The following is a 12640-nucleotide window of genomic DNA, read 5'->3' as shown; positions in this document are numbered from 1 at the left end:
TAAGCTCACTCTTCAGAATATTTACCTATCATATAAAATTCTAAGCATCTTAAACATTCTCATAAGAACTGGCAAATCTGCACAGAAAACTTTCCAGAGAGGGAAGTCTCCCCATTAAATGGTAAATGTTTAAGATAAAACATTAGACGGGTATCCCTAATCACTCCAAACTTTAGATTAAAGGCTTCAGTGTGAGCCCACAATTGTTTTATACAAGTGATTAAAAGGTCCTAGAACTTTATGAAATATTGATTAGTGGTGGAGAGAAACACATTTTGGAAAGAAGAATACTTTTTTTTTTTTTAATTTATTTTTGGCTACATTAGGTCTTCATTGCTGCATGCGGGCTTTCTTTAGTTGCATTGAGCAGGGGCTACTCTTCATTGCGGTGCACGGGCTTCTTACTGCGGTGGCTTCTCTTGTTGCGCAGCACCGGCTCTAGGCGCGCAGGCTTCACCAGTTGTGGCACACGGACTCAGTAGCTGTGACACACAGGCTTAGTTGCTCCACGGCATGTGGGATCTTCCCAGACGAGGGCTTGAACCGGTGTCCCCTGCATTGGCAGGCAGATCCTTAACCACTGCGCCACCAGGGAAGCCCCAAGAAGAATACTTCTTAAAGTGCTATTTTAAACTAAATCCCTAAATTAAATATGTAAGATTTGAAGAAAAGTTTTCACATACAAAGTCATAACAAAGTGATTCCTTATCAACTTACAGAACAAAAGTAATGGAATTATTTCTACTCAAGTCAAAAAAAGTTTAGGAAAGACAACTCTTCAGAAGGGATACCTCTGAAGGCTCTATGAAAAGTAAGTACTTGGGAGAGGCAAATTTGATTAAGACTTGATTCCGGCCCTCAATAAATTTATAATTTAGATGAAGAAGTAATACAGGGATGAAGTGGGGTTAATCATATAAGGCCTATAATAAGAAGGAAATGGAACTACTCTAAGTCATAAAGAAAATTATAAGGCAGACAGCATTCCCAGAAACCTAACAAGAACAGTAAGTTTGCATCACATCTAGAATTTAAATTCTAAGGTGTTGATAGGATGTAGGATGAAGTCAAAACTAACCCAGAAAATCTCTCTTTAATCTCTCCTTAAGTAGATGGCCTATATTTAGGGTATTTACTCCGTCTCTGTGTTTCTTCCTCTTTAAAATAAGGATCACAATGTACCTACATCTTCAGGCTGATGGGAAGATTAAATGAATTAAGGTAAACTCTCAAAAGAACCTGGCATATAGTAGTTAAGTCAATAAAGGTAAGCTATTATCTTTAGGGACCTTTTTTTAAAAATGTATCTTTAGACACAACAATCACACTCAATTGTGAGATGGTCAAACTATAAGGCTTGGGAGAACTGAAAATGACAAAAGAATAGATTCACTTTCTTCAAATGCAATCAAAATCTCACAAGAACATAGACTCAGTATGAGGAATGGTGGCTAAAATTGCCTGCATTATTAAAACACTTTTTTTGGCAGGGCAAAAACATAGATGAATATTCATTTTTTGTTTGGTTGTTTTGTTTGTTTGTGTTTGCTGCACCATGTGGCTTGTGGGATCTTAGCTCCTTAACCAGGGACTGAACACTGGGCAGTGAGAGAGCAAGAGTCCGAACCACTGGACCACCAGGTAATTTCCTACTCGTATTTTAATGTATTTATAATGCGACTTCACTCTTCATTTCTCCTTTAAGCTCCTCCCTTTGTTCAATCCAGCCTTGGTCCATCTGAGAGACTGGGTGATCAATTTTTCAAGATTACTCCAAGCTTCCTTTAAGGATTAAGTGTTTTATTTTGTTTTGTTTTAATTCAGTTGGTCACACAACACTGTAAAAAACCCACCCTCACACATAAAAAGTTTCTGCTGAACAGAAACGCTCAAACACTTAAAGTAAAATGTTATCTTGTCCAAGCTAGGAAACAATAATATGTCTAGTTTGGAAATGGCTTAGCTACAGTTTCCCAACCAGTTCAAAAGGGCACTCTGATGCACTGCAAGGTGGTGTGTGTGTCAATATTTTGAGTTTCCTCACCCCTCTTTCTCAATTTCTGACCACAAACTGGTAACTTCATCAGATGACTGGCCAGCATACAGGAACATGAAAAAATGTGATACTCTACCCTTCTAATAGTTAGCAAGCAGGGCCGCCCGAGTTTAGAAAAGAGTCTAACTTTTTAAAAGGATAATTAATTTCAAAACAAGTTAATCAGCTAGTCCAAACAATTACGTTAAAGCAATCAGTTCCACAATGAAAGACATCTGGAGCCAATTTTATTTTTAACTCTTAGTTTTTCATTTTAAGTCACTTTGTCTGAACTCTTTTTTAACCCAAGTTTTACTTTTCATCTCCAAATGAGTCATTGCTTCTTCATTTAGGCAGCAACTGCTCATTTTTAAATGAACAGAGCCATTTACAAAGTAAAACTATTAACACAAGCATGAAAATGCATCAATGCACAAATAAAATATGGCTTAGGAATGATCATTCTGATGGCTGGGTAATAATGAAGTAAAAAACGCCTAGTCAGTGGAAGGGGAAGGAGAGGAAATAAAAACCACGCAGACATCTCATCCTGCTAATAAGTTAATGCCTGGAAACACTGACTTAACCTTGTACCAATAATTTCTGTTCCACATAAAAGGCATCAATTTCAGTGGCAAGTCCTGCATAATCAACAAGTGACTTAAAAAACAGCATTAGCTTTCCTCAAAAATAAAGACATGAAATATAAAATAAGTGAATCCACTATTCTGCACCCTAGCATCTCTCAATTGGGCAGACACTGAGATTTATCCTCAAGATAGGAGGTACTCCTCCAGGTTTACAATCTTGCCAAAGCTATTTCAAGAAGTAACCATCTGATTCGGCCATTTCTCCTACAATTCCTTCTGGAGTCAATGGCTTTCATACACAGAAAGATACCCTAGTCTTCAATGATACCCCCAAAGGTAATCAATCACCTTGCTTGTTTTAAGAACTAGTAACAATTACAATAAGGTATACCTGTAAAACTGATAGTATCACTTGTTTCTCAGAAAATATTTTAAATCAACTTTTCAAGAATAATTTTCTTAAGGAAATGTGCAGAAGTTTTCTCTGTAAATTAGACCATTGATTCATTAAAGCCCTAAACTATACCCAGCTACTTTGCCACAGGAGCAAAAAAACAAAATATGAAAATGTAACCTATGTAATTATACACCAAAGTCTGAATGCCTTAAGGAAAAGAAGTCTACGCATTTCCTATATCTTGTTATAGTCCATCATCCAGTATAGTACCTCGCACAAAGTTAGATGCTTAAGTATCAGAATAAAATATTAATGGAGGGCTTTCCTGGTGGCGCAGTGGTTGAGAGTCCGCCTGCTAATGCAGAGGACACAGGTTCGTGCCCCGGTCCGGGAAGATCCCACATGCCGCGGAGTGGCTGGACCCGTAAGCCATGGCCGCTGAGCCTGCGCGTCCAGAGCCTGTGCTCCGCAACGGGAGAGGCCACGGCAGTGAGAGGCCCGCGTACCGCAAAAAAAAAAAATAATAATAATAATAATAAAGGAGAAAAGCTATAATTACAACATTTATCCTAATTCTTTTCCATGGATATTGAATCACTATCTACCACATAAAAGTACTGATATATACAATCTAAAGAACCAGAATGCCTCTCTGTATACTGCAACCTGGCAGAGAACTGAGTGGAAAAGTATAAGGAGCACTATCATTTAACAATTTCTAAGAATCTATTTCAACTGCTAGTTGCTTCGAAGAATATAAAAATCAGAAAGACAGACCCTGCCTTCCAAGAGTTTTTAAAGTAGAAGAAAAAAATCATCATTTCCCAAAGACTATGTGCTATGAGCTTTCAGGATGACAAAGAGGCCTACAACAAGATGTGAGAGCTTTTTTTTTTTGTGGTGATGGTGGGGGAGAGGCGTAACTTCTTAAGAAAACTATAAGAATTCGGAGCGTGGAAAGGTCACTTATAGCTCAAGTGGAGGAAGAGGTAGACAATAAAGAATGATTTCATTGTAGTATTTGAACTTGGAAGGGGTAGCATTTTAATAGACACATGTAAATGTTTTTCTTTATAAAAATGGAGTCTTAGTGTACATATTTTAGTACCCTACTTTTTTCACTTAATATATCTTACCATCCAGGACTAACTGAAACTGAATACATTTTAGATTAAAAGGGGATGAGGGTAGGAACTTCCGTGGAGGTCCAGTGGTTAAGACTCCTCGCTTCCAATGCAAGGAGCTCGGGTCTGATCCCTGGTTGGGGAGCTAAGATCCCACATGCCACGCGGCCGCCAAGAAAATTAAAGAAAAAAAAAGTGGGGGGGAATAAGGGTACAAAGAAGGTAATTACAACAACTATATGTACCAGCTTAACAAAAAACTTTTTTTTCAAAAAATGAGTCACTAATTGTGTAATTAATTTATCTTTCAAGAACATTGTATACAAATACATTTATAAGGAAGGAAAAAGTCCATCCGATGCAAATACAGCCAACTTCTTAACCTTCTGGTTTGACCATTCGATCTAATCAGCAGTAAGAAAAAAGCCTAGAGCCACTTGACATCCATTAGGACAGTTACTATCAAAAAACAGAAAATAACAAGTGTTAGCAAAGGATGCAGAGAAATTGAAACTCTCATGCATTGCTGGTGGGAATATATAATGGTTCAGTTGCTGTGGAAAATAATTTGGCAGTTCCTCAAAAAGTTAAACAGAATTACCATATGATCAGCAATTCCACTCCTGGGTATATAAAAGCAGAGGCTCAAATAGATACTTGTAAACCAGTGTTCATAGCATCAATATTCACAAAAGCCAAAAGGTGGAACCCAAGAGCCCATCAACTATTGAATGGATAAATAAAATATTTTATGTGTGCACACATGGGAGCATACACATACATACACACACACACACACACATACATAATGCAATATTATTCAACGATAAAAAGGAATACAATTCTCACACACAATATAATATGGACGAACCCTGAAAACACAGCAAGTGAAATAAACCAGATACAAAATTATAAATACTGTATGATTCCCCTTATATGAGATACTTGGAGTAGGCAAATTCACAGAGAGAAAGTAGAACAGAGTTTACCAGAGGGTGGAGGTAGGGAGGAATGGGGAGTTATTGTATAATTGTTACAGGGTTCTTCGGTTTGCGATGATAAAAAAGTTCTGGAAAAAGATTAGTGGTCATGGTTGCACAACACTATGAATGCACTTAATGCCACTGAACAATACACTTAAATATGGTTAAAATGGTATATTTTATATTTTGTATAAGTTACCACCAACACCGCCACCCCCCCCCAAAAAAGCCTAAAGGGTCCATTTTGCATTGTCAGACAGCTAGATAAATACTAGTCATGAAGGACATATCTTTTCTCACATTCACACTTCTCTAATTCCAGTCCAGACTAAGATCAAGGAAGGTAGAAGAGTATCATTTATCCCCTCATTCTCTCTAGCTAAAACTTTCCTCCACGTATAAAGCCTATGAATGCAGAAGAAAATAGCCAGTATAGCAAGAGTGGCTTGAACCAATGAGTGAGCTGCCAAAGCAGGCAAATGTCCTCAAGGAGCTGGCAGTGAGAACCCAGAGCATTCTACTGATAAAGCAAAACAGAAGGGAAAGCTAAACAAGGTAAGTCCTTCGACAGATGTCCTAAGTTACAAAGTTCTGAGTGTGAGTTTAGTAAGTAGTATACCCTTTTAATTGCAAGCATTTGTGTGTGGTGGGCAGTAGGAAGGAACTAAATCCACAGGTGATTAACCTGTGAATCTCTACTCATGCAATTAATGTTTATTACATAATCAAGAGAAAGTTTTAAGAACTAGAGATTTATAAACAAGACATGGCTCAGCTCTAAGGAGCTTAAGTTTAGCCAGAGATGTAAGAAATCTATACAAAAAATTCAATTCAATAAACATTATTTAGCACCTTACATTCAACAAATTGAACTGAAATCACGGGGGCCAGCCACTGCTAAACTCTGGGTATTCAAAGATAATTAAGATACGGTCCTCTGAGAAAAGATGAGAGGTAAACAAATACTTTAATAAAATATCAATACGTCACAATAAATACATATAAAGTCTACAGTGCATGGTACCGAAAAGTACATACACAAACCGTGTTAAGTTTAAATAAAAGGTCTTATTATAAATCCTAATATTAAATGTGGTAATTTAGATTCAATGCTTTCACCAAAGCACACAGGCCTGGTCCCTCAGCCTCTCAAATTTTTTCACAAATATCAATAAAGAAGGACTTGCATGTTGACTAGAAAGCATTAATTTGAGTTGATAACCTAATGGGATGATAAGCTCACAAATGACTATATGATAAAGACCATAAGAAAAATAAATGCAAGGGTTTTAAGGTGGGGTTCAAAGAAGGAAACAATGAGTGAGAAGAAAAGAAAAAGATCGGGAAATGATATTTAGAAGATGGTGTTCAAAATGACTCTTAAAAGAGGAACAGATAAAAGTGAGGAAATCCTGTGAATCTCTCCTCATTAGATAAGGTCGCTGAAGGCAGGAACTTGCCTAATTCACCCTCCACCACACTAGCCTTCTGCACCTATTTAGGTGCTAAAAAAAAAATGGCTTCTGAATTCCACTGAAGATAGTAAGAGGAATCCACATTAGCAAGACATAGAAGCAAGAACTGTATGCTCAGTCTGAAAAGCAATGGAGACTCTTGGACAATTTGCCAAAGGAAGTAAAGGCCAGCACATCTACACTTGAATATTCTTGTATCATCACAAAACAGGAAACATAAGAACCCCATAACATATTTCCCTCCATGAAAAAAAGCTGGGTATCTGGGAAACAAAGGGGAAAGCACAATTACTCTGCACAGCATAACTTTCTGTATTCTTTGAATTTTGTAGCATGTGACTGTACTATCTATATAAAAAATTAGTGAAACTCAATTTTTAAGATTCTACACATTTAAAAAGTGAATCTGGCAATAATGTGAAAAGTGTACTGGCATGGGAAGAAATAAGAAAAAGGAGTTCAATTCAGAGGTTCTAACAACAGTCAAGGCAAATACAGCACAAAAGCCTGAACTAATCTGGAGGAAGTAGAAAACAGGTGAAAGAAGCTCAAAAATATAGTTGTCAGTGTAATCTGAGAGTGACTGAATGTTTGGAGGGACATAAGGGCCTACACCATGAACTGAATTTAACTTTATTATATGTATTTTTCTATTATAAGACAATATATTCAGAGAATATGAAGAGTATAAAGAGGAACATTATTCGTATTTCTACTGTTTAACAACCACTGTTAACATCTATATGTGTTTTCTTCCAATGGGTAGGTCTTGAGTTTTTTTTAAAAGCTTGAGATATAATTTACATACCATACACCTCACCCATTTAAAGTGTACAATTCAATGGCTTTTATTATACTCACAGAGTTGTGCATTCACCTCCAGAATCAATTTTAGAACATTTTCAATACTTCAAAAAAGAAACCCCTGTCACAGTCACTGCCCATTGCCCACTCCCTCCAGCCATTGGCAACCACTAATCTACTTTCTCTGCAGATTTGCCTATTCTGGACACTTCATATAAAAGGAATCATACAATATGTGGTCTTTTCTGACTAGCTTCTTTCATTTAATATAATGTTTGCAAGGTTTATACATGTTGGAGAATGTATCAGTACATCATTTCTTTTTATTACTGAGTAATATTCCATTGTATTGTTTTGTTTTTTAACACAACTGTAATCATTTGGATATAGCATTTCCCGTGTCATAAATGCTTCATATACGCACAGTTAATGAAAAGCATAGGGCCCCATAAGTGGCTGTACCACAGTTTACTTAATCATTTTATTATTATTGTACATTTGAACTTTTTCTAGTTTTTTTCTACTGTAAACAAACTTTCTTAAATGCAAATGGGAGTTCCTTTCTGAATGATCTATCTGGATCCAGGGAAATGCCTCTCCCCAAAACTCTGAGCCTCCTAATGAGATTTGCCACAGAGAACAAGAATCATGTTCTTCTAAGGAAAACTCAGTATTTCATCTACCCCAAACCTAGGTAAAGGACAGATGTTAAAAGCTATCTGATTGAAAAGTATGCCTCCATAAAACCCAGATTAAGAATGTCATAACTTTAAAGACCTATTAACAAAGTTAAACATTAACTAGCCTGATTCTTCCATCAGAAATGTTTATGGGTGGAGAAAGGTAAATACTTTGTCCAAATATGATGCCTAGAAAGAAGTAGCTTCAAAGAAATCAGACTACTTTTGCCTTGCCTAGCAGGCTGGAAGAAAATAAATAGGAGACAACATCTTGACTACAACAGTAAAGATGTACTTACTCTTGCTACTGGATCATAGTAAGTGAAACCCAACAGGTAGAAAGATGCCATCGGTATAGTCTACAAGGGTCCTCAGAAGCAATTAGCCATATCTGGTTCCCTAAAACACTGTCGTTGCCTGCGGCTTCCCATTCATTAACCAAAAATGTAAACAGTTTCTAAGTCACAAAAGTTCTGATTCCAAACTAGTTTTAGGGTTGTTAATCCCCACCCAGTAAAATCCCTTAGAATCTGATCTAAAAATAAAACTCTGTGTCAAGTGTTCCTCAAGAAAAACTATGTACACTGATTGGAATGTGAAGCAATTAACACACTTCTTGAGTGATTTGCCAAAGAGACTTGAGATAGCCTGGGCCAAAACCAGTAAGAAAGGAACAACACCCATTTGACATATTCCTTGGTTAAACTGACATTCTAGGAGTTGTTTTAGAAGAAAAGCTAACAGATCTGAAGTTAACTACTAAAATCATTGCGAGCTACACAAGTATTCTGAGAGAAACGGAGGAACAGAATGACTCAACCACTGTAAAACTGAAGATGAAAACTTTGATATGTAATTAAGGAATTTTTACTCACAACTTTAAGGCAAGAATAAAATACCCAGACATTACTATCCTGAGGATTATAGGCAAGGTAGTTAAGCCCTATACCAGAAATACTAACTGAATTATAACACAAATATCTAGTATCACATTTTCAACCTGGTCAGTTTAGCAAATAAGCATTCTTATACATCCATACACATACATAAATATAAACACACCCTCACACACACACCCCAACCTAAATCCTAAACAACCTTATCCTAAATGAACCCAAGTGTTCTTCGATTTCCCAATTAATTTAGCCAAGGTGAGCAATTTTCCAACTACAGACATTTGTTATGGAGAACTGACTTCCATGACACGCACAATTTAAAAAACAGAAGACCTTTTAATAAGTCAAAGCTCAATTTTGTGGTTTCATTAACCCCCGTCCCGCTGTCACATTAGTCCACTGCCTTTCAAAGGCAATATTTAAAAGTCTTTTCTCCAAGTCAACATTGAGGCATGCTGTTTGACTAACAAGCTCCTCCCAAGACCAGGATTATTATATATGGCCTACTATGTTAACATGCAAACAAAAGCACTCTCCCATGTAACATTTTTCTACTTTAAGCAATAGGTTATTAACAAAGTTTTACCTGGAATTAAAATGTGATAGAATCATGCACCTACTACTAACAGGCTATTTGAAATAGTAATTTCAAGTTATTAATTATATTTTCCATTTAATAAATAATCTGGTGCTTCTGGAAAAGTCAAATTCAACTTCCAAGAAGTTGTTTCATCTTCAGAGCAAACTCCTACTTTGGATTTCACAAACGGCATGTTTTAAACTAAAAGGAACCAGTCTCAAAGCAGTTACAATAACAATACTTAATGTTTAACCTTTCTCCATTTCATCTTTTAGATACTTTTCATCATAAGTGACCAGCTTAACCTGCTTCTCGCTGTTTTCTTCTGCTAAACCAAATCCCATAAAATATGTTCTAATGTATTTCACTTAAGCCTTCTATTTTGAAGGCATGCACATCTTTTAAACAATTTGACAAGAGTTTAACAAGACTAAGCAGTTCCACTACAACCTTACGATCACAAACACCGCATACCTAAAAGATAAGCTTTTACAACAGAAAGAGTAACAGGTTAATTTTCCCAAGTATCCAGTGTTCAACTGGGTCAAACGTCTCTGTTGCATTTTCAACAGCTTATCCCTTGAAGTGATAAGGGTGAAAACAAGCCAAAAGGTTCTCCAGTGGTATATAATCATTACGACCCAAGAAATGTTTAGGAACTGCTAGATTAAGTCTGTTAATACCATAATAACCACTTTAGCATAAACATTAATCACAATACAGATCTCTGGGGGAAATTATGTTCATAGAGTTAAAGACTTTATAACAGAATTGGAATCCACGGAATCAATCCAAAGAAACAGTTTACTATATAAAACATTTACTTAACTAAAAATACTCTACATTCTACAATTTTTCAGATGTTTCATATAATCTACCAATTTCTAAATGACTGCGGAGCATGGTTTACATTGTCAACAGCCACTGAAAATGTAGCATTAGTAGAGTGTACTACATTTATAAAATCAACATTTTTGTTAGCAAGTGTAACTTTAGAAGAAACGTTTGCAAGAATCCCTAGGAATATGAGTTCAGTTCGTTCACCACAGTGCAAGTACAAAACATTTGACATAAAGCCCTTATCAAAATGTTCTTAACTGGGTTTAACAAAGTCAATCTGTGCAATTACTATCAGCTTTAACATCAACAGAAGGAGGAAATAAAGTTATCAGCAAGAAAAGAGAATTAGCAACACTCGTTTAAAATAATCCCAATTAAATCAACTAGTTCACTATCTTCAACAAAGATCCTTCACAAGCTAGCCAACTTTTGTATCAGACCCTAATCTCCCACCACTTCCTTCCTGCACCCCAGACTGCTTGCTGCTCCCCAAACTCCGGCACGTCTCCGTGCCTTTGTACCAGCTGTTCCCTCAACTTAGCATGCTCTCCCCTCCTCCTCACCTGATGAGCACTTACTCATCAGCCCAAACCTCAGCATAGAAGTCCCCTCCAGTCTACAAGCTTCCTCAACTCCCCCAGGCAAAACTAGTTGTTCCAAATTCCCAAGACACTTGGTAAATCCATCCTAATCACAGCGCATTGTGTTCATGCCTCGGGAGCTAACAGAGGGCAGACTCCCTCCAGCCCGGAGAGGACGAATCAAGCAGAAATGATGAACGTGCGCTGAATCCATTCCCTACTTAGACTGGGTGATCCTCTAGAACCCGGCCACACATCTCGAGGAGACACAGGACACCCTATCACTCTTCCCACCAGAGAATGAATACCAGGGGGCACACCCAGAGCCCTTGAAAGAGAACAATGAATGAACACAGCCGCCTCGCCTCTCCTGATGTCCAAACTCCTCTCTCTGGGCATCGACTAGCTCTGCAGAGCCTCTGCAGCTGCAGAACTGAAGCGTCCTGGAGGCTCTCACTTCACACACAAGAGCCCTGGATCTTCATTCCAAAGCATCCGGGGGCCAATCGTCAGTATAAGCACCGCAAACGTCTCATTAGGTACCCGCAGAGTCCTGAGACCCAAGGGGAGGCCCCTATGCCTTTGTGGTGGGGCATCGACCTATTTCCTCCTCCCGTCCCCGACTGCTCTCATCTTCCGGAAAAGGGTGTCACTTGAGAGAAGATGCAAGCCCGGGTCCCCCACTCCGCGGCCAAAAAGACATTAGCCCATCTGAGTAACAACACAGATCCGAGACAGCTCTGGGCGGTTTTTCCCGTGGCCAAAATATAAGGAATGTGCACCGGGTACAGGGGTAGTGCCGGCACGTTTCCCCAGAACACAAGGAAACCTGAGTGGGGATGTGGGGAACTCGGCTCGCCGGCCATGACACCGGGCACCAGGGCCCCCGCCCGCCCAGCGCCACCCGGGGTGACAGCGGCCTGGCCCGGGCCCTCCGCCCGGCAGCCGCGGGGCCGCTCCGTCAGCGCCGCCTTGGCCGGGCCTCCGAGTAACCCGGCCCCCTCAGCCCCGCCGCTGCCCGGCTCCCCCGGCATCCCGGGCCCGGCCCTGCAGCCTACCTGAGGGAGCCCGGCCGCCTCTGTGTCCAGTCGTCCGGCAGTGGCGTCTGCTCCGCTCCTCCTCCCCGCGGCGGGTGAGGGAGCGGGAGGCGGTCACATTCGGCGCGTCCCCAGCCCAGGGGACGGGGCCCCGGGCAGCCCTCGCATCGTCGCTCTCGCCTCCGCACCTCAGGGCACACACCCCAAAGCCCGGCCAGCTGGCCCTCTTCGGGGCCCAAGAAGAGCGGCAGGGAAGCCTTCGCTTCTCACGCTCTTTCTCGTCTTACTCCCGCCATCTAAGATGGCGGCCCCAGCGCCCGCACTGAAGACGCTTTCGGGCGGCCCCGGCAAGCGAGCCCTCCACTCGGTGCTCCTCCTCCCGACCTGCGACGCCACCAGCTTTCTGCTTCTGCGCGAGCTCGCCTGGCGGCGGACTTCAAACTTGGCTCGGGTATCCACCGCTCTGGCCTGAACTCAGGCCCCGCCTCCCAGGGGCGTGGCCTCGCCATCTCGCTGGTCGCCATTTCGGAGCCCCCAAGGCAGTAGGGCGGGTCTTCCCTGGCCCCGGATTGGCAATCGGGAAGGGCTAGGGTTTGGCTGCACCGAAGGGGCCTGAGA

The 12640-nt window shown here is 40.1% G+C and overlaps 1 protein-coding gene across 1 annotated transcript in view; it reads right to left on the bottom strand.

Moving 5' to 3' along the window:
* The window catches only part of RAF1 (Raf-1 proto-oncogene, serine/threonine kinase), a 72327-nt gene extending 59938 nt beyond the window's left edge, over window positions 1-12389 (bottom strand). Inside the window, exon 1 of the mRNA XM_081246003.1 lies at window positions 12044-12389. The gene's annotated coding sequence lies outside the window, so the exon portion shown is untranslated. The remainder of the gene's footprint in view (window positions 1-12043) is intronic.
* Between the last annotated feature and the right edge of the window lie 251 nt (window positions 12390-12640).

Source organism: Mesoplodon bidens (assembly GCF_964165515.1).
Source record: "Mesoplodon bidens genome assembly, chromosome: 10".
Taxonomy (NCBI): Eukaryota; Metazoa; Chordata; class Mammalia; order Artiodactyla; family Ziphiidae; genus Mesoplodon; species Mesoplodon bidens.
The sequence above is the reverse complement of the archived record's forward strand: the minus strand, read 5'-3'. Positions and strand labels throughout refer to the sequence as shown.